We start from the raw sequence: 23580 nt of genomic DNA, 5'->3' as shown, positions 1-23580 counted from the left end.
GTGTTATTTTAATTTTCTTGTATCTGTTGAGACTTGCTTTGTGTTGAGCATGCAGTCAGTTTTGGAGAACATTTCATTCCATGAGGTAAAGGAGAATGTTGCTATTATTTCTAGCATTTACAAGCACTTCCTACGAAGGGCTCACACTTTTAGCTACCATAAATACATGGATTATATATCATAAAAAGATTTTTTTCTTTTTATGATATTTTTATTATTTGGGAATTTCATATCATGAATCCTGATCCTATTCACGTCCCAGTCCTCCCAGGTCTACTCCCTCTGTTTTGTGACCTCCCCCCGCAACCAAAAGAAGAAAAAGAAAAGAGCCTAATTTCTGCCTTCCCATATACTCACTGGAGGGACCATGATCGGACTCTTGGTGGCCAACCTCATAAACAAAACTAAGTTTTTCCCCACCTACACCCCACCAGAAGTCATCAATTGTGGGGATCTAACTTCAGAATCCTTATAACAACTTTTAAGAGTGTTCTTAAAAAACTCTTTCTCTCTGACTTTCTGTCTCAGATGTTACTTTGGGGGGATGGGGTAGGGCAGGGGATAGAGGTTGTCATATAGGCCTTCTATGTCCCCAATTCTGAACTGTGAGTCTGCAGTCATCCACACCATGGCAAAGGCAGCTTCCTTGCCCTTTACCATGAGTGAGAGAATGGATCATGAACTTGCACATGGTCTTGTGTATCAGCAAGTCCATGGACCTCAGACACAGACAGTACAGGCACAGACATCAACAAAATCCTCTGCAAGCATGAGGTGCAGACACCATCATAGTCCTCAGTGGCTGCACAGGCCATCAACATGACCCCAAGTGGCAGAGCAGCCCATGGACATCCACACGGGCCACAGACATCAACACAGTCCCCAACTGAAGTAGAAAAAAAGGAAAATTCTTAATTGAATCAAAGAAAGTCTAAGTCCAAACTGGAAAACCTGGCATTGAAACCACCACCCCCACCACCACCCCACCACCACCCCACCACCNCATCCCCCACCCCCACCCCTGCCACCGTGTCTCATAGAATGTCATGAGAAACAGCATCCATTTTTAGGTTGTGTTCTGCAGTTCAATGTGTCATGTTTCCCACAGTGTGCCCACGACCTTATTTGCCTGGAAGCAATATGGAGCCTGCTAAAAAATGCATGCAGGTTTCTCATGAGAGTTAGACCAGCCTCTTCATAAGTCACTCAACCATGCTGACCACATGGAAGCAGAGATTTCAAAGAAGCCAAGATAGCAGGAAATCTTCTGAAGCATTGATTGTGCATTTAGCATGCTCTAGTATGTGATATCATGCACATACACAGAGGCAGTTCCTTCATATGGATTTAGGGAAGGCAGAAAGATGGAGAACTTGGCTTTTCAGAATCTTTATGTGTGCCAGTCATTTGGGGCTACTTTATTTGTTCCTCATCAAATGTAAATAAGAACATGCTACTTAAAATGGTAAAAACTCCAAGCTTTGAAAGTATAAACATATTAGATCTGGAACACGTGCTACATCCCCTCCCCCCCAATCAACCCAAATCACATTATTCCCTTTGAAAGACTCCGAAAGGAGAGAAGTTTGAAAAGCTCTGAAAGAATATATTTGATGGTCTTCTATAGCATCCTGACCTATTACCCTGTGAACAGGAAAACACAATGTATGCTTAGGCTAAACGGACAAGGCTACTGTGCTTGGAGGCAGCTGGCTCTCCTTGCATTAAGCTTCTCTGTGTGCTAAGATTTCCAGACTTTCTGTTCATCTTGGGGAACTAGGCAGAGTGTAGCAACCTTACCTAGGTATTTGCTAGATGTGTGGAATCTCAACCTTACCTGCTAGATTGAAATCCAAATTTCTGTGGGGTTTTCAGAGGAGGCCCACACAGCCTAAGTGTGAGCAGCACTAATCCGAGTGAGCCTGTCCCTTCACACAGCTGTAGACAAAATAATGAGTCTATGAACATCCTTTCCATGACTGGCTACCAGACATCTACATTCATGTGTATCAATTTTTCCTGCAAAATTGACTTGATACATTTGAAAGTTGACTTGTATGGGTACCACTAAATTAATTTCCCTACCCTTTTCAGACTTGTTATATATAATAACTAGTTTTATTAAAATCCTGGTTTGAAAACAGAATGTGTTATCATTGACTTTTCTAAGCACCCCTTACCTATTTCATGTTGTCATCCAAAACTTCCCATGAATCTGATTCAGTAAAAGAAACTTTCTTTGTCTGGTATTACTAATATATTTCTTCATATCTCACAGAAACATCACCATGTTCTGTGTCCTGGAATTTGATGAGCTAGTGCACAATTAGACTATTGGTCTCCTTAAATGATTACTGCTCTTTTAAAATGTTAATTTGCAATGCCAAGTTCTTCAGCTACCTCTCAATAAGAAGAAATGCATGTAGAAACCTCTGTACCAGGCAGCTGCTCTTTTCTCTGGCTTTCGGGTAGCACACTACAGCATCCAGTAGAGTTACATTCAAACTATGTGTTTATATGGATCACAGAAATGGCTTATGCATTATCCATTATCAGTGGTTCAGGTGGTCTTTGTTTAGCCTTTGGAATTTTCACACACAGAGCTATGCATTGATAGGTTGTTTCCATGATATTCTAGCACTTTGAATGCAGTAGTGAGTTGCTTTGATAGTTTTATAAACTACTGAACTAGTTTCTAATATGATCCAAAAGGTTTTTTAATTTATCTTAGATACCATTGTCTAGTTTATTCTAGAAAATATATAACCACACTCACCATTTACAAATTCTTATAGAATGTATTCAGCATTCTGAGAAACTTGCTGGTAGGTAACTTTTGTAGACTCTTACATGTACCACAGAGTGGGAGTCAGTAAGAGTACTGCCAAGATCAAGCCTGGCACGCCTTTGGTGGATATGATGACCAACTAATGCTGGTCCAAGCAGGACTATGGTCAAGGAGTAAATGCATAGTTCATTTAAGTAAATTATTTTAAGTGATTTTTTTATTCTATTATTTCATGCCAAATGAGAGCTCAGATTAGAACTTAAATAGCATTGCTTTTTCAGAATTTTAATTGACTGACTTGGTTTTCCTCTCATTATTATTTAAATGTAAAGACCTCATTATAGATAATTACTGTGGGGACGATGACTATAGATTCTTCCCTTCCTTTCCTCCCTTCCTTCCTTTCCTCCATTTTTTTCTAGATATTGCTAATTGAACCCAGGACCTTGAATATGTTAGTCAAATGATCTTCCACTGAACTACATCTCTGGTTCCTATAGAAATTTTTATTATAGACAATTGTATGTGTTCTTCAGATTCCTATTTAACAGACTAACCCTTCAGATGATAGAATACAGCTGACTGCTTTGTGAGAGTGCAAATTCTACTTCACTATATTCCAAGGTTCTGGCTACAAACTTTACTGAAACCAGAGGACACTATGCATTGCTATTTGTTGTCAAGAGTAACCACATACCAACTTGTGAGTTCTATCAGTCAAGTGTTGGCTGCACAACCAAGATCTAAGTTTACGCCATGACATATGAAAAAAATCCTGGGCATGGTAATGCATACTTGCAGGCCCAGCATTAAAGAGGTGGCACCATGAAGAAGCTTGGAGTTCATTGGCTAGCTGGCCTTGCCAAGTGTGTGAGCCCCAGTGCTAGTGAGAGACTAGAACTTGCAAGAGATTTGAAAAACAAGGTGTATGATTACTAAGGCGTGGCACCCAGAGTTGACATGTAACCTGAATGATAACTATCTGGCAAGACGGATAAAACTGAACTCTGAATTAATTTCTTTCACTGTGGTTCTCCAAAAAACACTAATGTGAAAGACTGATTTTGCTCCAGCTTCCTAAATGCAGTCTGTCTGAATAAAAAAATGGGTTAAATTTTCAGTTCTTGGTTTTTGCTCATGTGATGGGCCAAACAGTCCTCTTAAAGTTACAGGGGGGCTTCCACAGTGAGGAATCAGGATTATATGCTAGAGTTCTGAGAAGCCACTGAAACATCTAAATCATACTAGGCATATGATCCTATTGTGTTTTCAGAGAATTTCCTAGAGGAGTCCAGGGAATGAGAGAGAAGAAAATAGATCTGCCCAGGAGATGATGCCCTGTAACTGTATGAGAATAGGGTGACCTAAACAGGCCTTCATGGGGAGATGGGAACCAAAGTGTGCTCACCCCAACAGTGCATGGATGGGACCATTCACCCCCAATAGTCCACCCATGAGACCATTCACCACCCCACCAAGAGTGCAGACCATTCACCTCCAAGAGAACACCCATGAGACGAAAAAGGTCCCCATCAAGTTTAAATTGATGAAACAATGAGTAATTCACGGTGACTCCAGAGGCAGCTGCACTGTCTAAAAGCATCATCCAGAAGAGTGATGGGCTCCTTTTAACAACTGCTTTCCTAACCTTGGGGCAGGGTCTGTGAACACTTGGGCTTCCTTAGCAAGGATGGGATGCCCCTAGAAGTGAATGTGTCAGTGCTGGGGAAACAGCCTGTAAGGGACCCAGATGCAGTGAGGCTCACTCATAGAACTGCGTTGTCTTCAATGTGACTTTTCCTGCTATATGTGTATAGCAACAGAAGTCAGTCTCCATTCACAAGGTGTGATTGGCTAACATGGAGAAAGCCACAGACCCATGTGTCCTCTCTAACAATACCCACTAACAATGTAGACAGGTGAAACTGTAACAACACTCGTGAACAGTATAATCAGGTGAACCTGTAACAGTACCAACTAAACAGTGCTTAATGGCAGATATCTATAAGATAAAATGTATGTTTCAGAATAATCTATCTTTGAAAGAACAGCAATCAGTCACTGAGGTGAGCCACTTGTTTAAGTGCTTCATTCCTGACTTCACTGAGCTCCACTGTGTCCAACCTCATGACACAAGCACTGCCTTCACTTTAGATATTGAGAACCTTGATGCATATCTACAACCTCAGCACACAGGAGACAGAACAGGAGGCATACTCCCAGCTCAGGACCAACCTTGTCCTGTAGAAAGAGTTCCAAGTCAGCTAAGACTATTTAACACGACCCTGTCTCAGAAACAAAAGTGAGGGGCCTTTGAGATGGTTCATCTGGTAAAGGCTCTTACCACATGAGCCACATTCAGGCTGTGACATCCAGGCACACAAATACAGTATATAAACAAAGAAACAAACTGAAAAAGGGGGAGTCTTAGACATACAGTTCAAAATCCCATTTATACAAAGCAAGAGCCATACTGTAAGGAATGCAAATGACTTGGAGAAGCTTAGGGATCAAGGAAAATTCCCGTGGGCCAGGAAGCTGAAGAGTGTTAAGAGGCTTCTAGCGTCTTTTTGTACCTGTCCTCCTCCCCTTTCTTATCTGACCCATTTTATTATTTCTCTTCTGATTAGTTTTCTTTCTTTGTACAGTGCTTCTCCTGAATGTACGTAGTCACCAAAAGCTATACATTACTTCTAATAATAATTCAAAATTCTCAGAAGGAAGACTCTGAATGGACCAGTTTAAGTAAAGTATCCACTTCTCCAATCAACTGTGGAAAAGAAATGTGTGATACTTTACAAAAGACTTCCAACATTTGACAGTGACACGCAGACATCGGGGCCATTCCCCCGATCTAGGAAGGTTCTGTCCAACACCTGGGATGTGTAACTCATGGGATGTCAATCACTGGACCCTCTAGCAGAGAGATTCTCAGCTTAGCTGACATTCTCTGCCTTTTATCATGCATTAGCTCAGGTGTTCTAGGGTTTTAATGAAGTGTTACACAATTAATATTTTACCTAATATTTTACTTCTATAGTGTTCTACTGTTTTGTTAAGATGACAAATTATTGCTGGCAGTTTGGGCTAGTTTCATTATTTTATTTTTAAATTATTATTTATTTAATGTATATGAGTACACTGTAGCTTTCTTCAGACACACCAGAAGAGGGCATCAGATCCCATTATAGATGGTTGTGAGCCACTATGTGGTTGCTGAGAATTCAACTCGGGACCTCTGGAAGAGCAGTCAGTGCTCTTAACTGCTGAGCCATCTCTCCAGCCCCCTCATTATTTTATTTTTAAAGGACTCTTCTATATGGCAAGATTCATCAGCTAATTTATCATAAAATATAAAATATGAAATTTTATAATTTGTACCGAGAATACTGCTAGCCTAGATTTTTATAATAGTGACACTCTTTCTTCCTCCTTTTTTCTTTCTTCCTCCTCCTCTTGCTCTTGGTGATTATGAGACATGCTATATCCTCAGCATAAACTGTGAGAATAGATGCTCCGTCAGTGCTTCAGGTCTATGCAGTTCAGTCCTCATTTTGTACATAAACCTGTTAGATATTCACATGCTGATATGGGGGTTTCAAACCTCACAGGTAACGGATGTTCCTTCTTATCCATCAGGTTTGACTACAAACACAGCTGAACCTTACAGGTCAATCAGGCAGTCACAGAAGCTAAGTAATCTTTGTATCAACCAGTAGTGATTAAATAGGCTAAATGGTGACATGAGCACCTGCCTGAGGTGTAGCACAGTGGTAGAACACTTGCCCAGCAGTGCCCTGGGGTCCATTCCCAGCATTGCAACAGTACATGAAATCTACCCACCCGGCAGCATTTAAAACTCCGTAGCAGACATGCATGTACCTCAGCATTTCTTTCTGTTCCATTTAGAGGAAACAACTGGAAGTTTTTCAAAAACAACCTGCTTCATCCAAGTTGCATAATCCACTTCTTGGGTAGGCCTCTTTCCTAAGCTCGGTGGGACCAGGACCCATCGCTCCATCTCCATGCCTGAGTAGTGTTTTCAGAAGCGGATCCTTCCATATAATAAGATTGTTCTAGAACCACTGCCAGCCAAGGGAAATGGTTAGGCCTGAGAATATCAGATTCCATGAAAATATGACTTTGTGTTGGAGAACTGGTCTCTTCCTTAACATCAGCATGTGACCATGTCACCACAGCTAGGAATGCTGGGCTGCAGCAGGGCTTTAATCACAAGTGGAAGAAAATGTTGGTGCTGGGGAGCCTGATCTCATCTAAACTCCACTTCCTGATGCCTCAGACTTACATAGGTTTGGTTATTCAGCTCAGGCATTCACAAGATAATGCTGACACGTGTCAGGCAGCATCCTGCTAGGCTGCATGTCCATCAGCTCTGGTCAGCAGTAGCTGTACCTCACAGACAGTTTTTTTGTTGTTGTTTTAGATCATAAATGATCCATTTCAAGGAAATGAAATCTCAGTAAATTCTAAAGAGAGCATCACTTCCCACTGTGAGAGACCACTGGAGATGGTCAAAACCATTGCAGAAGGCACAGTAACGAAAGCTTATAGACATCTTCAAGAGAGAGCACCCTGCAGATTACATTGGCCAATCAGGATGCCAACAAGTTGAATAATCCAGCAGAAGCAGCAGAGAAAGCTGTCCCACTTACTACCTGTACTTGCTGCAATTCTCTTCTAGCATTCAGGAATGTTGGCCTTGTCCTTTCTCACCATCCTGTCTGGCCCTTTGCTAAACCACAGAGCAGTACTGACAGCCCCTTGTCACCTGGTTCTACAGCCCATCCTTCTTTGAGTTCACAAAGAGTGTGTCCTCTCTGTTAGTAACAAATGCCCCCACAACTGTTCGTTTACTTGTTAGAAAATGTAGCAGGAACAAAACTTTCACTTTAGTAATTGGCAGCTTATAGACTCAGTGAATAAATGCAGGCCAGCTCATTCTTCTGGCCCTCGACTGACTCAAAACAGTTTTCTTCAATAAAAAGCTAGTCAGATGCTGAACATAAGATTTACTACCAATAGTGATGGCATTCCAAGCTTCATGAGTAAGCAGCTTTTAGAACTGAGAAAATAACTGTTTGAGGGAAACAAATAAAGTGAATGATCTAAAGGGTGATGGAGGGCAAAGGCTCACCTTGATGGACTTGTTGATTCTACGGAGTTACATTATGTGCTACAACTATGTTCATCTATGAATAAAAGCAAGCAAAATATTTCCAAAGTTTTTTTTAGTCTCTGTAGACCAGCTTTAAATTTGGAATCTCCAAGGAGAAAAATAACCAGGGAAGGACCCTACTATTCCTTTCCCCACAATAAAAACCAACATTTAGTTTTGATGGCTTACTTTGTGTTTGTTATGTGAGTGATTTGTAAGAAATAAGCTAAACTATGCACTCTAACCACTTCAAGTGGTGTGTTTTTACTGAGCCACACTTTCCTGATTGTAGAAAACCTGGTGAAATAGATTTCCAAGGAGGTTTTTTTTTTCCTTAAACAGCCCTTTGCCAGAATTCAGTGGCATTCCTCATTTCATTTTGCACAAAAGGAAAAGTGAAAAATCTTGTAAAAAGCTATTGTCTTAGCCAAAGGAGGCAGTAATGTTTGCCTAAGGCGGTGCAGTGGCCACAGCATCTGAGGGCAGCACAGGAGGGAAGACAGGTGGTCAGAGAGCAACAGAGGTGGGGATGTAAGCAGTCATCCAGGTGCTGTGTCAAGTTATTCCTCTGCATGAACCTCTCCAGCACTTACTTCCCTCAATTCCACGTATATAACTCTCAAAAAATCTGCTCAAGGGGCAGTTTAGGATCTTAATGTTCTCCCAGAACCTAAATTAAATATCAGTCCATTTTTAATTGCTGTAGCAAAGTGTCTGAAGCTGAATAATTTGTGATGAAAAAAAAAAAGCTTTATTTGCCTCAGGTTTTGAAAATAAAGTCTAAGACCAGGCTCATTGATTTTGCTGGCTGCCATTTGGAAGAAGACATCTTGGTACCCGCAAAAGGAAAATTCCACAATGATCCTTGGGCCAAAGTGTGGAAAGTCATGAACTTCTATATCAATTCTCTTACAAGAACTAAGCAGGGTCCATAGAACTGTGCACTTTTCAAAAAAGATTTATCTATTAAATGTATGTGAGTATACTATCTCTCCCTTCAGACCCACCAGAAGAGAACATTGCATCCTATTACAAATGGTTTGTGAACCACCATGTGACTTCTGAGAATTGAACTCAGGACCTCTAGAAGAGCAGTGAAAACAGCTGAGCCATCTTTCCAGTCCTTGAACTGTGTAATTCTTATGAGAGTATCACATTCACCAGAGAAAGACTGGGGTCTCCCTATTTATTGCCTTTGATGATAGCCACAAAGACCCAATCATTTCTCAACTTCTGGATGTGTATGAACCCCACTTCTCAAAGTTTCTATCAGTTACTAATAGTTTTAAATTGGGAAATGTCCCCTTGATACACAGGCTGTACTACTTCTTACTGTCAATGAGTTTCTAGAAATGTATGTGGAGAGCAGATCACATCTAAATCACAGCAATCATCATTCCAGTTTTCCTATGCAGAGAAAGCGCAAGGTTCCTTTTAACTTATTTATTCAACTACACTTTCCCACTGTGTAGTCCAGGCTGTCCTGGAACGTGTGATCTGCCCACCTTAGCTCCCGAAAATCTGGGGTTTCGGGATCTATCCCCTGATTCAGCCCTTCTCTTTAGATTCCATGATGGCTAAATCGTTTCAATATAGTTTCAAATTTTTATGCTGATAATTATTCAACTAGATTAGAAATTGACTATTAATTGAAAACTGATGATGCTTTATTTGATCGTATATTAAATAAGTAATATTAATATGGCCTATTGACCGTTCACAGGTTTTGAAAGCCTAATCAATCATCTCCTGCCGTAAAAGACCAATTAGACAGTGCTAAAAGGCTTGGATCTGACCATACGGCTAGATTCTTGAGAACAAAGCTTGAGAAATAGTGTCTACGACTTGTTTCTTCCTGAGGATGGAATATATTGTATTCATGAGCCCTGATTCTAATCCTGAAGGCTGAGGGATAACAGTCACTGTAGTAGCTTTGAACTCTGAGATCAGCTAACACATAGCCAAATGATGCTGTGAGCCCTGAGCCACTTATCCACAGACACATTTTTAGAGTGTCCCTTCACTTAAAAGCTTACACTAAAGTGTTTAGAATTTCTTGATATTTTGGACTATTGCCATATACAAATGATATGACCCCCAGGGGTGAGACTCAAGTGTAAACATGAGAGTTACTTATGTTGTATTTCACACATAAACTGAAGGTAATTTTCTTTAATTTTTTTAATTGCACCTACCACTTCTGAATGGTTACATGAAGCCAGATTGTGGAATTTTCCACCCATGACATCATTTTCAGGTTTGGGAACATTTTTGGATGTCAGGAGTTTGGGTTGATGATGCTAATCCTGTATAAAGGAAAGGGAGTTTTTGAATTGTTAGAGTGTAGCATTTGGGGTTTTTTATGCTAAAATATTAATGTAATGGTTCATCCTGAAGAAAATTAATATGTGTGAACTACGTATGTCCTGGCAATCAGTTGCTCCATGCTCAGGTATATCCATGATGGGAAGTGGAGCAGGGCTACACATTGTTCACACTCTTAGCTGGCATCTGTGTGTTTGTACTCACTATTAGTCTCTGTAATGGTCTCCACCTGGGCTTACATCACTGCCCTTACTGGACCTGGAAGGTCCTCCCTTCCTGGAAGAATCAGGTCTGCATTGCAAACAGTCCCTACACTAAAACTACACTAAGTCCTTGGACTTAGTGCTCACACATGGTTCCTCCAGGGTTTCGGTTTCTGGTCTGCTCAGTAGTGCCTGTGTTTATCCCCTTTCCTTCCCCCTCCATGGCTTATTAGGACTTGTTTATCTTCTCCAATGTAGTGATGTTATTCATAAGCCCCTGGAAACTAGGAAATCCTTCTGGATATTCCTACGGCCCCAGGAACAAAAGCAGCACTTGCCATGAGCAGAATGCCACAGGTATTTGTTGACTGAAGCATTGAAATGTTTCTCTTTTTGAGTGACTACCACATAATGTAATATCCTAATATCTAAATTCTCTGCAAATGTGAACACACAATAAATAGGATCTGAAGTGGGATAGATATTGACAATAGTTTTCTTCTGCGTAGCCACATAAGCCACAGACTTCAAACTGTTTATTTGAACTTTTCAACAATAGGTGGAGAGGCTGAGTTTCTACAGCGCACTTTATTCTCCAGGCTGTATTTTACAGGCTGCTGGAGAAGTGAAATTTCTGTCAGTTTATCCTCTGGAAAAGTAAGGAGATAAATATGGGCACGCATTGTGACGGCTGATGATTGCCAGGTGCTAATGTTTTAAATTGCTGGTGATTTTTAGGGACACCACAAACTGGCCACAATTTCAGAAGCCTGTTGGCAGTTACAGCTGGCAGCAAGCACACAGACTGTAAATTTAGAAAGTGTTGCTCCACTCTTGAGAATGTGCCTCAAAGTCACCTTCAAATACGTCATGTAGCTGGGATTCTGTGTAAACTAAACTGCCCTTTAGTATGTATTATGTGGTATACGAAAAACTTTAAAAAGCATGGCAGGGCCAATTTGTTGGGTTAAGGTGAAACATTCCTCACAGATTCCACCTGATGCTGCCAAGTTTGAGAGTTGTACTGTATGATGTTTTCTCCTCACAGCCTTTAACTGTGGGGAAATGATTTATAAAGCAAGTTCTACCCTTATTTCTTTAATGACCACTAGGACCACTTTCTTGGCCCCTGCTTCTGTCAGAGTAAACAGGTGTACTGAAACCAAGATGTTGGGTTTGTATGTGTGAGAGTTTTAACCTCCACCCTGCCCCAGGGCTTGAGGGTTGAAGAATAAGTTCTGCATTGCAAACAGGTCTGCCAAAACTGCACTAAGTCCTTGGACCTACTGTGCTAAGCAATAAAGCTGAAGAAGAAAAATGGTTCCTTGTCAGTCACAGGCACTCTGGTAATACATAATGATGATACTTTATGGTCTCCATCTCTGCTATAACTCCAAATGAGCACACCAAGACTCCATGAGTTCTAAGAGATCTTGGCGAAGCTCTGTATCAACACTGCTGAAAGAATCGGGATATCAGAGTCTCCTTGTGCCCCCACTTCATGTTCTGCTATTCACAGTAGCAAGGTTGAATCAGGAGCTAGCCTATGCAATGGAGGATGAGCAGGAGTGTGTATTGGCATGGGGGCCTACTCTGGGAAGTAACCTGCAGAATCAGCCCTCGAATTATTCACATTGAATAATTTATAAGTATTTAAAGGAGAACATGCACACACAAAATGATATTTTGCCTGTGTATTCTAATAGTTATGAGAAATATCAAACCAGAGAGGTCAGGTGTCATTGAGCCCAGGCAAAGGAATGACAGGTGAGATGCACCGTGTATCAGAGAAAAATGATTCAAGTATATTAAAAAATAATTGTAAGTTACAATAAGAGAAAGGTCCAGAGGTGCAATTTTTCCACCCTCTTCTCCTCACAATTTGCTAGAAGCTGGGTATCTACCTGCACTTAGCATGACGTTAAAGTTGGCTAGATGCAAACATGAAGGACTAGAAGAGTGAGCTTTAGGGAGATCCTAGACCCCCAGGTTTCATATAACATGCAAAGTAGGTGTGCATACACACACACACACATACACACACACACACACACACACACACGCACGCACACACACACACACACACACACACACACACACAGAGGCCTTGCTGAGTGAAATCATTGCAAATGAAGCCATCATCAAGGAGATCAACACTGAGATGGGGATAGCCACTTGTGTGCCAGACATGCCAGCAGTGCTTTCCAGGGTCCTCTGTACTGGCAGAGGTGCTGGTCTAACCTGGCCCCTACTGAATTTACAGTTCAATAGGAATGCATTCTTGCAGATAGCTAGCAGAGACCTCAAAACAAGGGCCTGGAAGGTTTGTATGTGGCTCAGGTGGTAGTTTGGGGCAATTGTTTTAAGGTACATGTGGAGACTGAGCAGTCCTGTGGGCAGAGACTTAGTCATGGGCACATGAGCACATCTAGCTGAGAACTACACAAACAGCAGAAAGAGCTTGTATGTAGAGAAAAAGAGATTCCAAAAAGCTAGATATGAGCTTCCTCCTTGAATAAAGGTGAAGATTCTTCAAGAGCTGCATAGAACACCAGTAGGAACAGACAGAGGGCCACCAAGGCTGGACCTTGAGAGTTTCTGGACTTGCCCCAGTTCCACTCTAATCTTTCTGCATCCTGTGTAGACTTGAGCTATGATCTCCCAGCTTCATGCTCCTGTTGACACGCCTTCTCTGCTATCATGTACTCTTCTTCTGAAAGTATCAATAAAACCAAACTTATTTCTGTAAGTTGCTTTTGGTTGGGGCATTTTATCACAGCAACAGAAATGTAACTAATGGGCAGAAAGGGAAAGGAGGATGAGGGTGAGGAGGATGGAGAAGAAAAATGAGGAGGAGGAAGAAGGAGGAAGCAGGAGGAAGAGGAAAAGTAGAAGAAAGAGATGGGGAGAAGGAAAAAGGGAAACAAGGAGAGATGGGTGGAAAAGAAAGAGAAAACTGAAGGTGACAGGAAAGGAACCAATTATTAGACTGGAAGACTTTTCACCTATAGTTATAACCTAAGAAATCAGGCATTTATCTTTGCCTTGTGAGCTTCATACTACTTAGAAAGAACAACCAGTTATTTCTGTGACTTCAACGAAGAAAACTTGCATCTTCTCTCCAGTTTCATCTTTTATTTTTTCCATATTAATCTGCTTCTGAAAACCAAAATTAAATCCAAATTAGGAAAGTGGTTTAACTTAAGCATTTTTCCTCCTTTTCAGTTCTTTGGTTTCTTCTTCCAAAGAGATTTTTTTCACTTTTACTTTCACAGGGAGGGACTCTAACCAGTTTTAAGTTTTTTTTAATAACAACTCAACACATTTTAGAGGTAAGCAAAGTAAATGTCACATTCAAAATCAGACTTATTATCTACTTTTACATGTGCATATTGAGATATATCTTTAGATTTTCCTAGTTTGTTTGGATTTAAATTTATAGTTTCTTATTGTATTGTTATGAATTCTCACAACAGTGTTATAAACACAAAGAATCCTTTGGTACAAAAAAATCCTTAAATAAGGTGATTGTTTTGTAATAAATTAAGACTATATCTTGTTATGTTAAATTCCTAGTTGTAAGTCTTTGCCTGAGTTGAGTAGAGGAATTATTCCCATGAGCTTGATTTTGACTCTTTTTAAGAAAGCACCTCACCTTGTTGTCCCTTAGCTTCAAGCCCAAGGATGGTTGACTCACTGACACTGTCTGCCTCTACACTTTGAGTACTCCTTCCAAGTTCCATTCTCTGTCCTAGTCCCCAGTTTTCCCTCCTGAAATTGGAAACTATGACACTGGCCAATCCATATGCTGCATATGCTTAGTTGGTTTAGGCGCCTGGGATTAACCAGGGGTCTGGTGCATGCTATATACAGGCTCTGCACAGAGCACAGCCCAGCACACAGGCTCCACAAAGAGTACAGCCCTGCACACCCAGCACAGCCCTGCACACAGAGCACAGCCCTGCACACAGAGCACAGCCCTGCACACAGAGCACAACCCTGCACGCAGAGCACAACCCTGCACACAGAGCACAACCCTGCACGCAGAGCACAGCCCTGCACACAGAGCACAACCCTGCACACAGAGCACAACCCTGCACACCCACCACAGCCCTGCACACATAGCACAGCCCTGCACACAGAGCACAACCCTGCACGCAGAGCACGGCCCTGCACACCCAGCACAGCCCTGCACACAGAGCACAACCCTGCACACAGAGCACAGCCCTGCACGCAGAGCATGGCCCTGCACGCAGAGCACAACCCTGCACGCAGAGCATGGCCCTGTACACCGAGCATTACTCTGCACACAGTCTCCACGGAGAGCAGATCCCTACCTCTGCATCTTCGTTGTTTCCCTTATGGGCTATCCACCACATCCACTATGGAATCCATCATATCAAAAAAGTGACACTAACTAAAAACATTCAGCTAACCACAAGCTGGCTTTAACTTCAAAACTTCAGAGACTGCTCTATCAATGTTATCTAACATTTTCAAATGTCCAAATCCCAGGGAATTTTTTGCAAGTTTCTTAAGGATGCTATAGTGTTGATCTCACTTTTCCCTTAAACTGTTATGCTTCCTTGATGACTCAAATCCATAGCATTTGGGTTTCCTGGCACAGGTCTCACTTCTTTCCAGCCAATTTATTAGAACTTTAAAAACTATTTGACAAAAATAATTTTTGATCTATGTTTATGAGGGGCATATATGTATATAATATACATACATATATACATACATACATACACATATACACATTGTAGAAAGATTGAAAACAACCAATTGCCTGTGGTTTTTTGTAAGTGTGAATGGCCCCCATAGGCTCATCTATTTGAATGCTTGCTCCTTAGTTGGTAGAACTGTTTGGGAAGGATTAAGAGGTGTGGTCTTGTTAAAGGAGGTGTGTCACTGGGGTGGGCTTTGAAGTTTCAAAAGCCCACTGCAGGCCCAGTTAGCTCTCTCTGCCTCCTGTCTGTAGATGTAAGGCCCCAGCTACTTCTCCAGAGACATCCCTGCCTGCCTGCTGCCATTGCTCCTCATCCTAAAGATCATGGTCTAACCTTTGGAAACTGCAAGCAAGCCCACAATTAAATGCTTTCTTTTTTGATCATGGTTTCTCTTCATAGCAGTAGAACAGTAACTAAGACATTGTCAAACCCATTCTCTCACCTGTATTATTTTTATAGCTGTCCACTTAACTATAGTTTACTTAATTACACATATAGTTAAGTCTACTAAGATATTTTGAATAGTTATTAACTATAGTCACTGGGGTTTTTGAACTTGTTTTCCTTCCCTCTAACTAGAACTTTATACATTTTATCCAACATACTTTTCTACATCCCATACCCCACCGACAGGAGCCAACCCCTGATAACTACAATTCTGTCTGCTGCTGTATGCTGACCTGTTTTATATTTCATGTGGTAGTGGAATCACATGCTTGCCTGTCTGTTCCTGCTTTTTTCACATAATGTGATGTTTTTCAGGTCCATCCATGTTGACATAAATAGCAAGATTTATTGTCTTAAAGGCTGAGTTTTATTCCATGGTGTATGCCTCCTGCCTTCGCCCATTCATCCTATGAGAGACAATTAAATTGCCTCTGTGTATTTACCTTTGTCAAAAACATTCCATGAGCCTCGGAGTGTTGATGTCTTCTTCCGACTCTGTTACCTTTAGATGTGGATCTGAGAACATTTGAAAAGAAGCTAGTTATATTTCCAATTTGGAGGGCGCCTTCCTATTCCTTTCTATAGCAGCTGCTACCTTTTTCAGAACAGTCTGTTATCTTTTGACAGTAGGTATTCTGACCGTGGTGAGATATTGCATCTGTTGGATGCTATTTACATTTCTCTGATACATTTCTCTAATGACCTTGAACACTTTTTCATTTCCCTCTTGGGCTTTGTCTCCTTTTGAAAATGTTTATCCCTATTTTGCCTGTTTTTGTTTGTTTGTTTATTTTGTTCTGTTTTGTTTTTTACTTTGACTGTTTACTGATTTGGGTCTCCTATGAATGCTCATTGTTAACCTTTATTAGATGCATTGATCATGTTGACATGACTGCCTTTCTGCTCCATGGACTGCTTCCTTGGCTGTCCATGCACAAGCTTCTGATATTAATGAAATCCCATCTCCCCACTCAGGCTTTGCTCTGCCTGAGCTCCTGGGTTTGCTTAATAAACAAAATAACAAACAAAACAAACCAGAATGGAATAAAAACTAGTGCCCAGATCAAGGTCAGTTTGCCTGTGTCTTCTTCCAGTTGTTTAGAAAGTTTAATAGAAAGTTGTTGGCCTGGGGATCCATCCCATCATCAGCCACCAAACCCAGACACTATTGCACATGCCAGCAAGATTTTGCTAAGGGACCCTGATATAGCGGCCTCTTGTGAGGCTATGCCAATGCCTGGCAAACACAGAAGTAGATGCTCACAGAGGAGTGCAGGGCCCCCAATGGAGGAGCAAGGATCTGAAGGGGTCTTCAACCCTATAGGTGGAACAACAATATGAACTAACCAGTACCCCTTGAGCTTGTGTCTCTAGCTGCATATGTAGCAGAAGATGGCCTATTCGGCCATCATTGGGAAAAGAGGCCCCTTGGTCTTGCAAACTTTATACACCCCAGTACAGGAGAATGCCAGGGCCAAAAAGTGGAAGTGGGTGGATAGGGGAGCAGAGGAGGGTATAGGGAACTTTCGGGATAGCATTTGAAATGTAAATAAAGAAAATATCTAATAAAAGAAAAAAAAGAAGAAAGAAAGAAAGAAAGAAAGAAAGAAAGAAAGAAAGAAAGAAAGAAAGAAAGAAAGAAAGAAAGAAAGAAAGAAAGAAAAAAGAAGAAGGAAGGAAAGAAAGACGTTGTTGGCCTTAATGCATTTCAAATTGTAAGCAAATTGTATGCAAATTGCTGTAAATGGTACCCAATAAGGGATTTTTTTCCCCATTAGTTTATCTATTCACTTTACATCCTGATTGCAGCTCCCCCCATTCAGTTCCTTCTTCCATTCCCACCTTCAGATAAGGTTTTGTCATTCTTCATGTCTATCTATAGCTGTCACTGCACTGTATATCCACTGTCCTATGTTCCTGGAACCTTAGTCAAAATTAAATTGGTCACAGCTGAGTAAATTTATTCTAGGACCTTCTATTCTGCTCCACTAGCCGATGTTTTTATGCCATTTTATGTTTATTTTTAAAACAAAACAACAAAACGAAACAAAACAAAAGAACACCACCTTGTCTAGTGTCTGTTTTGCTGTTGTTTCTCCTATTGGTTTCCTGCGTTCAGGATTTACATTCATTTTAAGCATTTTAATTGTGGAGGTTTTGTATCTCTTTCAGATCAGGTAGTGTGATATCTCTAGTTTTGCTCATTTTTGTTCAAGATTGCTTTAGCAATTTGAGAACTTCTGTGATTCCACATGAAATTTAGAATTGTCTTCTGTTTGTAGTTATGTGGAAAGAATGTCCCTGGGTATCTATCTGGTAGGGAGTACATACACTGGATCTGTCAAGGTTGCTGGGATGACTGTAGACATTAGCAATATTAACTCTTTAATCCATTTACTCTTTAATCCATAGCAGCTCAGTTGTTTGGGTCATCTCCACTCTTTTTCACTAGAGCTTTATAGTTTTGACTTAAAAAACTTTTTCCTCCACAGTTACATTTATTATCATGTTGCAGTTTTTGTTTGTTTGTTTTTTATTTATTATTATTTTCTTTATTTACATTTCAAATGCTATCCCGAAAGTTCCCTGTACCCCACCCCCGCCCCTGCTCCCCTACCCACCCACTCCCACTACTTGGCCCTGGCCTTCCCCTGTGCTGGGTCATATAAAGTTTACCATGTTGCAGTTTTTNCCCCCGCCCCTGCTCCCCTACCCACCCACTCCCACTACTTGGCCCTGGCCTTCCCCTGTGCTGGGTCATATAAAGTTTACCATGTTGCAGTTTTTTTGTTATGATTTGGTTTGGTTTGGTTTTGTAGCTCTTACAAGCGGATCCTCTGCTGATATCACTTGTAAGAGTTGGTTGTTAGCGTTTCTCAATTTATGTTGGTTTTATGTCCTGCAGCTTTCCTGAGTTTATGGAGTAGTTTGAGTTTTTAGGGTTTTCTATGTAATATTTAGAACTCCACCTTCCACTTGCCCTAATTCCCACCATGAAAACATAAACATCGTTACAAGACTATTGTGTATGTCTTGGTCAGGGTTACTATTGTTACTGTGAAACACCGTATCTTACATTTTCATATAGCAGTCCATCACTGAAGGATCTCATGACAGGAACTCAAGCAGGGCTGGAACCTGGGGACAGGAGCTAATGCAGAGGCGACAGAGGTGTGTTGCTTGCTGGCTCACTCACCGTGGCTTGTTTAGCTTGCTTTTTTATAGAAGCTAGAACTACTTGCCCAGAGGTAGCACCACCCACAATGGTCTGGAGCCCCATCTATAACTAAGAAAGTGGCCCACAGGCTTGCCTACAGTTCGAGCTTATGGAGACTTTTTCTCAGTTGAGGCTCCTTCCTCTCTAATGACTCTAGCTTGAGTAAAGTTGATATAAAATTTGCCAGAATCATTTCCAAAGTCTAAAATTTCAACTGGAGAAATGAAAGCAATATACATTTCAGCAAGCTCGATGCCAGGCATGGTGGCACATCAGCTGTAATCTTGGCACCCAGAAGGCTAAGGCAGGAGAATCACACGTGCAAAGCCAACTTGGGCTACATAACAAGACCTTGCCTCAACAAACAAATGAACAAACAAACAAACAAAGCAGAATCTTAAAAAAAACACATATCACACACCTATAAAAACACAAAATTGTAAACCATAAGACACATCAAAAGACCAGTAAGACAAAAATTTCCAATCAATATGAGACAAAACGTCTACAAAAATTAGATCTGTTTTGTGTTGGCCATCTGCTGTGGGGCATGGGGCCACGGTTGACTGTGGTTAACTATCCAGTAAGCCTGTCACCATTCCTAAGCTAGGCTTTCCTTTTATAATCTTTTATCACTCCACCTTCTGTGCTTGGAAAGGAGGAAAGCTCCTTCTAGGGTCTGAAGTGGTTTAGTTTTCTCCAAGCTATACCTCCAAAATCCACTCCAGCTCTTCTTTGCATGCTAAGACTTGGCCTAATCAACAGGTTCAGGCACTAGGGTATCAGAGTCCAGACCACACTTTTGTGCTCATGGAAAAAGGTCAGACTCAGGATACATTTTCAAAGTAGACCCAACAGTTTTGTTTATGGCTTAAGTAAAGGCTATAAGACAGAAAGGAATCAAAGACACTCCCTAGTCGCCAGTCCAAACAAATGAGGGAATAAATTGGCTTTAATGGGGATAAGGAAGCTGTCAGAGTTTGGATGGAAGGATCAGGATTCAGTTTTATATGTATGAGATTTGAGGTGCTACTTTTTATATCTCAGCAGAGATGTCACATAGTCAACTAAATAACTTGAAATTCAGTGTAGGACTGGAAACTTAAACTTTGGTGGAGTAGCACTAAGTCTAGTTCATACTGTGTTGTTTACACACCCACACACACGTGTGCCCATGCATACATTCCATCTTATACATATTTAAGTATTCTCTCACAATGTTGATAGTAAAAAGGACACAAAGCCAAGTAGACTCTCAATCTCTCACCCAGCTGCCACTTAGGCACTACACCTGCCGTGGCGTCAGCAAGACACGATCCTTAGCTGTAGAAACCAGATTAAAGGTTTCCACAGCTCTCAGTGCACCACACTGACTTTCCTGGAAGTCTGAGCCAGCTGTACAGCTTTCTTCCTTGTTCCTGCAACCATGTCCACCAATGAGAATGCTAATTTATCAGCTGCCCAGCTTAACAGATTCAACAAGGGGAAAGACAGTACAGAAATGCACCACCACCAAATAGAAGTTAATGTGCCCCCTTGGTCTTGCAAACTTTATATATCCCAGTACAGGGAAACACCAGGGACAAGAAGTAGGAGTGGGTGGGTATGGGAGCAGGGTGGGAGGGAGGGTATAGGGGACTTTTGGTTTAGCATTTGATATGAAAATATTTAATAAAAAATTGGAGAAGAAGAAGAAAAGAAGAAGAAGGAAGAAGAAGAAGAAGAAGAAGAAGAAGAAGAAGAAGAAGAAGAAGAAGAAGAAGAAGAAGAAGAAGAAAAGAAGAAGAAAGAAAGAAAGAAAGAAAGAAAGAAAGAAAGAAAGAAAGAAAGAAAGAAAGAAAGAAAAAGAAAGAAAGAAGAAGAAAGAAGAAGAAGAAGAAAGTTATTAATGTAGAACTTAGGAAAGCTAAAAAAGATGACCAGATGCTGGAAAGGAGCAACGTCAGCTCATTTCCTGATGATGCTACTTCTCCACTACAGGAAAACTGAAACAACCAGGGTACTATAAATTGGTCTGTTGAGGACATTGTTAAAGGCATAAACAGTAATAATTTGGAAAGCCAGTTTGAAGCTACTCAAACTCCTCGGAAACTGCTTTCTAGAGAGAAACAGCCTCCTATAGACAACATCATCCGGACTGGTTTGATCCCAAAATTTGTGTCCTTCTTGGACAAAACTGATTGTAGTCCCATTCAGTTTGAGTCTACTTGGGCACTCACCAACATTGTTTCAGGAACATCTGAGCAGACCAAAGCTGTGGTGGGTGGACAAAACTGATTGTAGTCCCATTCAGTTTGAGTCTGCTTGGGCACTCACCAACATTGCTTCAGGAACATATGAGCAGACCAAAGCTGTGGTGGGTGGAGGTTCTATCCCAGCATTTATTTCTCTCTTGGCATCTCCCCATGCTCACATCAGGGAGCAAGCTGTGTGGGCTCTTGGAAACATTGCAGGTGATGATTCAGCTTTCCAAGACCTAGTTATCAAACGTGGTGCAGTGGACTCACTGTTGGCGATTCTTGCAGTTCCTGATATGTCATCCTTGTCATGTGGTTACTTACCTAATCCTACCTGGACGCTTTCAAACCTTTATCGAAACAAGAATCCTTCACACCCCCCTTAGATGTTGTTGAGCAGATTCTTCCTACTTTAGTTCGACTCCTGCACCACAATGATCCAGAAGTATTAGCAGATTCCTGCTGGGCCATTTCCTACCTGACTGATGGTCCAAATGAGCACATTGAGAAGGTTGTGAAGAAAGGAGTTATTCCCCAACTTGTGAAACTTCTAGGAGCTACTGAATTGCCCATTGTGACTCCCACACTAAGAGCCATAGGGAATATTGTCACTGGAACAGATGAACAGACTCAGAAAGTGATAGATGCAGGAGCACTTGCAGTCTTTCCCAGCCTGCTAACAAATCCCAAAACTAATATTAAAAAGGAGGCTACATGGACAATGTCGAACATTACAGCTGTATGCCAGGACCAGATACAGCAAGTTGTGAATAACAGCTTAGTCCCCTTGGTATCCTCTCTAAGGCAGACTTTAAGACACAGAAGGAGGCCAAATGAGCTATAACCAACTATACCAGCGGTGGGACTATTGAACAGATTGTGTATCTCATTCACTGTGGAATAATAGAACCTTTGATGAAGCTCTTGAGTGCAAAAGATACCAAGATTATTCAGGTTATTCTTGATGCCATTTCAAATATCTTTCAGACTACGGAGAAACTAGGTGAGACAGAAAACCTCAGTATAATGATTGAAGAGTATTGAGACTTGGATAAAATTGAAGCACTACAGAGCCATGAAAATGAGTCTGTATATAAGGTCTCATTAAACTTCATTGAGAAGGACTTCTCAGTGGAGAAAGAGGAAGATCAAAATGTGATGCCAGAAACTACCTCTGAAGGCTTTGCCTTTTTAACTTCTAATGTCCAGCCAAGGCACAGAGTCGTTAGCTATGTGCTGTGATATTCTGTGTTCTCATAAATTTGTCTTACTGTTTCTCTACTAAGAACTCTTTTTGAATGTGGTTTGTTATTGTAACACTTTTTACAAAAGAAACTATACTTGAACATTTATAAACTTACATACTCTATGAAGCTGTCCTCTGAGTTTATTTCTATGTGGAATTTTGTACCCTGTCATGTCCTGTAAATAAAGATTAAGTTCCATTCTTCTTTAAAAGAAAGAAAGAAAGAAAGAAAGAAAAGAAAGAAAAGAAAGAAAGAAACAAGATTAAATTCCTGAATCTAATCAGAATTCCTTTCAAAGTCTACCAATGTTAGATCTAAGGAACCTAACAAATAAAACTGAAACAAAACAAAACCATTGATCAACAGGGGAAGGGTGAATGGGTGGGCCGCAAAGGAAACAAAGGCAGAAGGAAGAGAAACACCCAGAGCTGACTGCTCAGTGGCCACTGTCTGGCAGACAGAAGGAGTCCAAGGTCACTCTCCAGTGGGGATGCAGCAGAACCAGCACATAGTAGGGATACATCTGAGTCCATAGAAGCTGACAGTGCTTAGTGCCTTTGGAAGGAATGAAAGTGAGAGGCTTTGGCAAGAACTTAATAAAAGACAGAGCCCATATCCAGCTAAATACAGTTGATTTACAACCTTACTCCAACCACAACTGACTGGAGAAAAGACAGCAGTCACTGGCAGTTGTAACCAAACTGTGGGTGGAGACTAAGGCACCACATACCTGTAGGACCAGGAAGATGATTCTCCAACAAGCATTCATGAATCAGCAAGTGAGAGTTGAGTTGTGACTACCTTCAAGCTAACGTCTGCTTGGAAAATACAATTCTGGTGAACTCCAGAGCCCCAGGCTACTCCGTAGCAAAACAGAAAGCTGACAAGCAAGATATAAGCTCGGAATTTCAATCATGCAACCAAGTACTTGACAGTCAATGGATACTTGGATGTGGCAGAGACAAAAGTGGGTGGAAATAAACAAGTAGAGTGTAACAGAGGGAAGAGAAAATATTAAATCATCTGCATCCTTAGTATGATAGAAAAGTCATCATCCCTGTGAAGCTTGAACAAGATTCTTTTTGTAAAAACATTCAGGAAACAAAGAAACAGAGCTGAAAAATAAAGTTTAAGAAACAACTTCCCAAACACACAACAAAATTATAAAGAAGTTAGTAGAAAGAAAAGGAAGGGAGAGAGGAGGAGA

At 41.0% G+C, this 23580-nt stretch overlaps 1 protein-coding gene and 1 pseudogene across 1 annotated transcript in view; both read left to right on the top strand.

The window, feature by feature from the left end:
* Armc4 (armadillo repeat containing 4) overlaps positions 1–23580 on the top strand; it is a 178828-nt gene that overhangs the window by 140213 nt on the left and 15035 nt on the right. The window lies entirely within an intron of this gene.
* Positions 20316–22368, top strand: LOC110333108 (annotated as a pseudogene).

Source organism: Mus pahari, chromosome 15 (genome assembly GCF_900095145.1).
Source record: "Mus pahari chromosome 15, PAHARI_EIJ_v1.1, whole genome shotgun sequence".
Lineage (NCBI taxonomy): Eukaryota > Metazoa > Chordata > Mammalia > Rodentia > Muridae > Mus > Mus pahari.
Note: the sequence above shows the minus strand (reverse complement) of the source record. Positions and strands in the feature narration are given on the sequence as shown.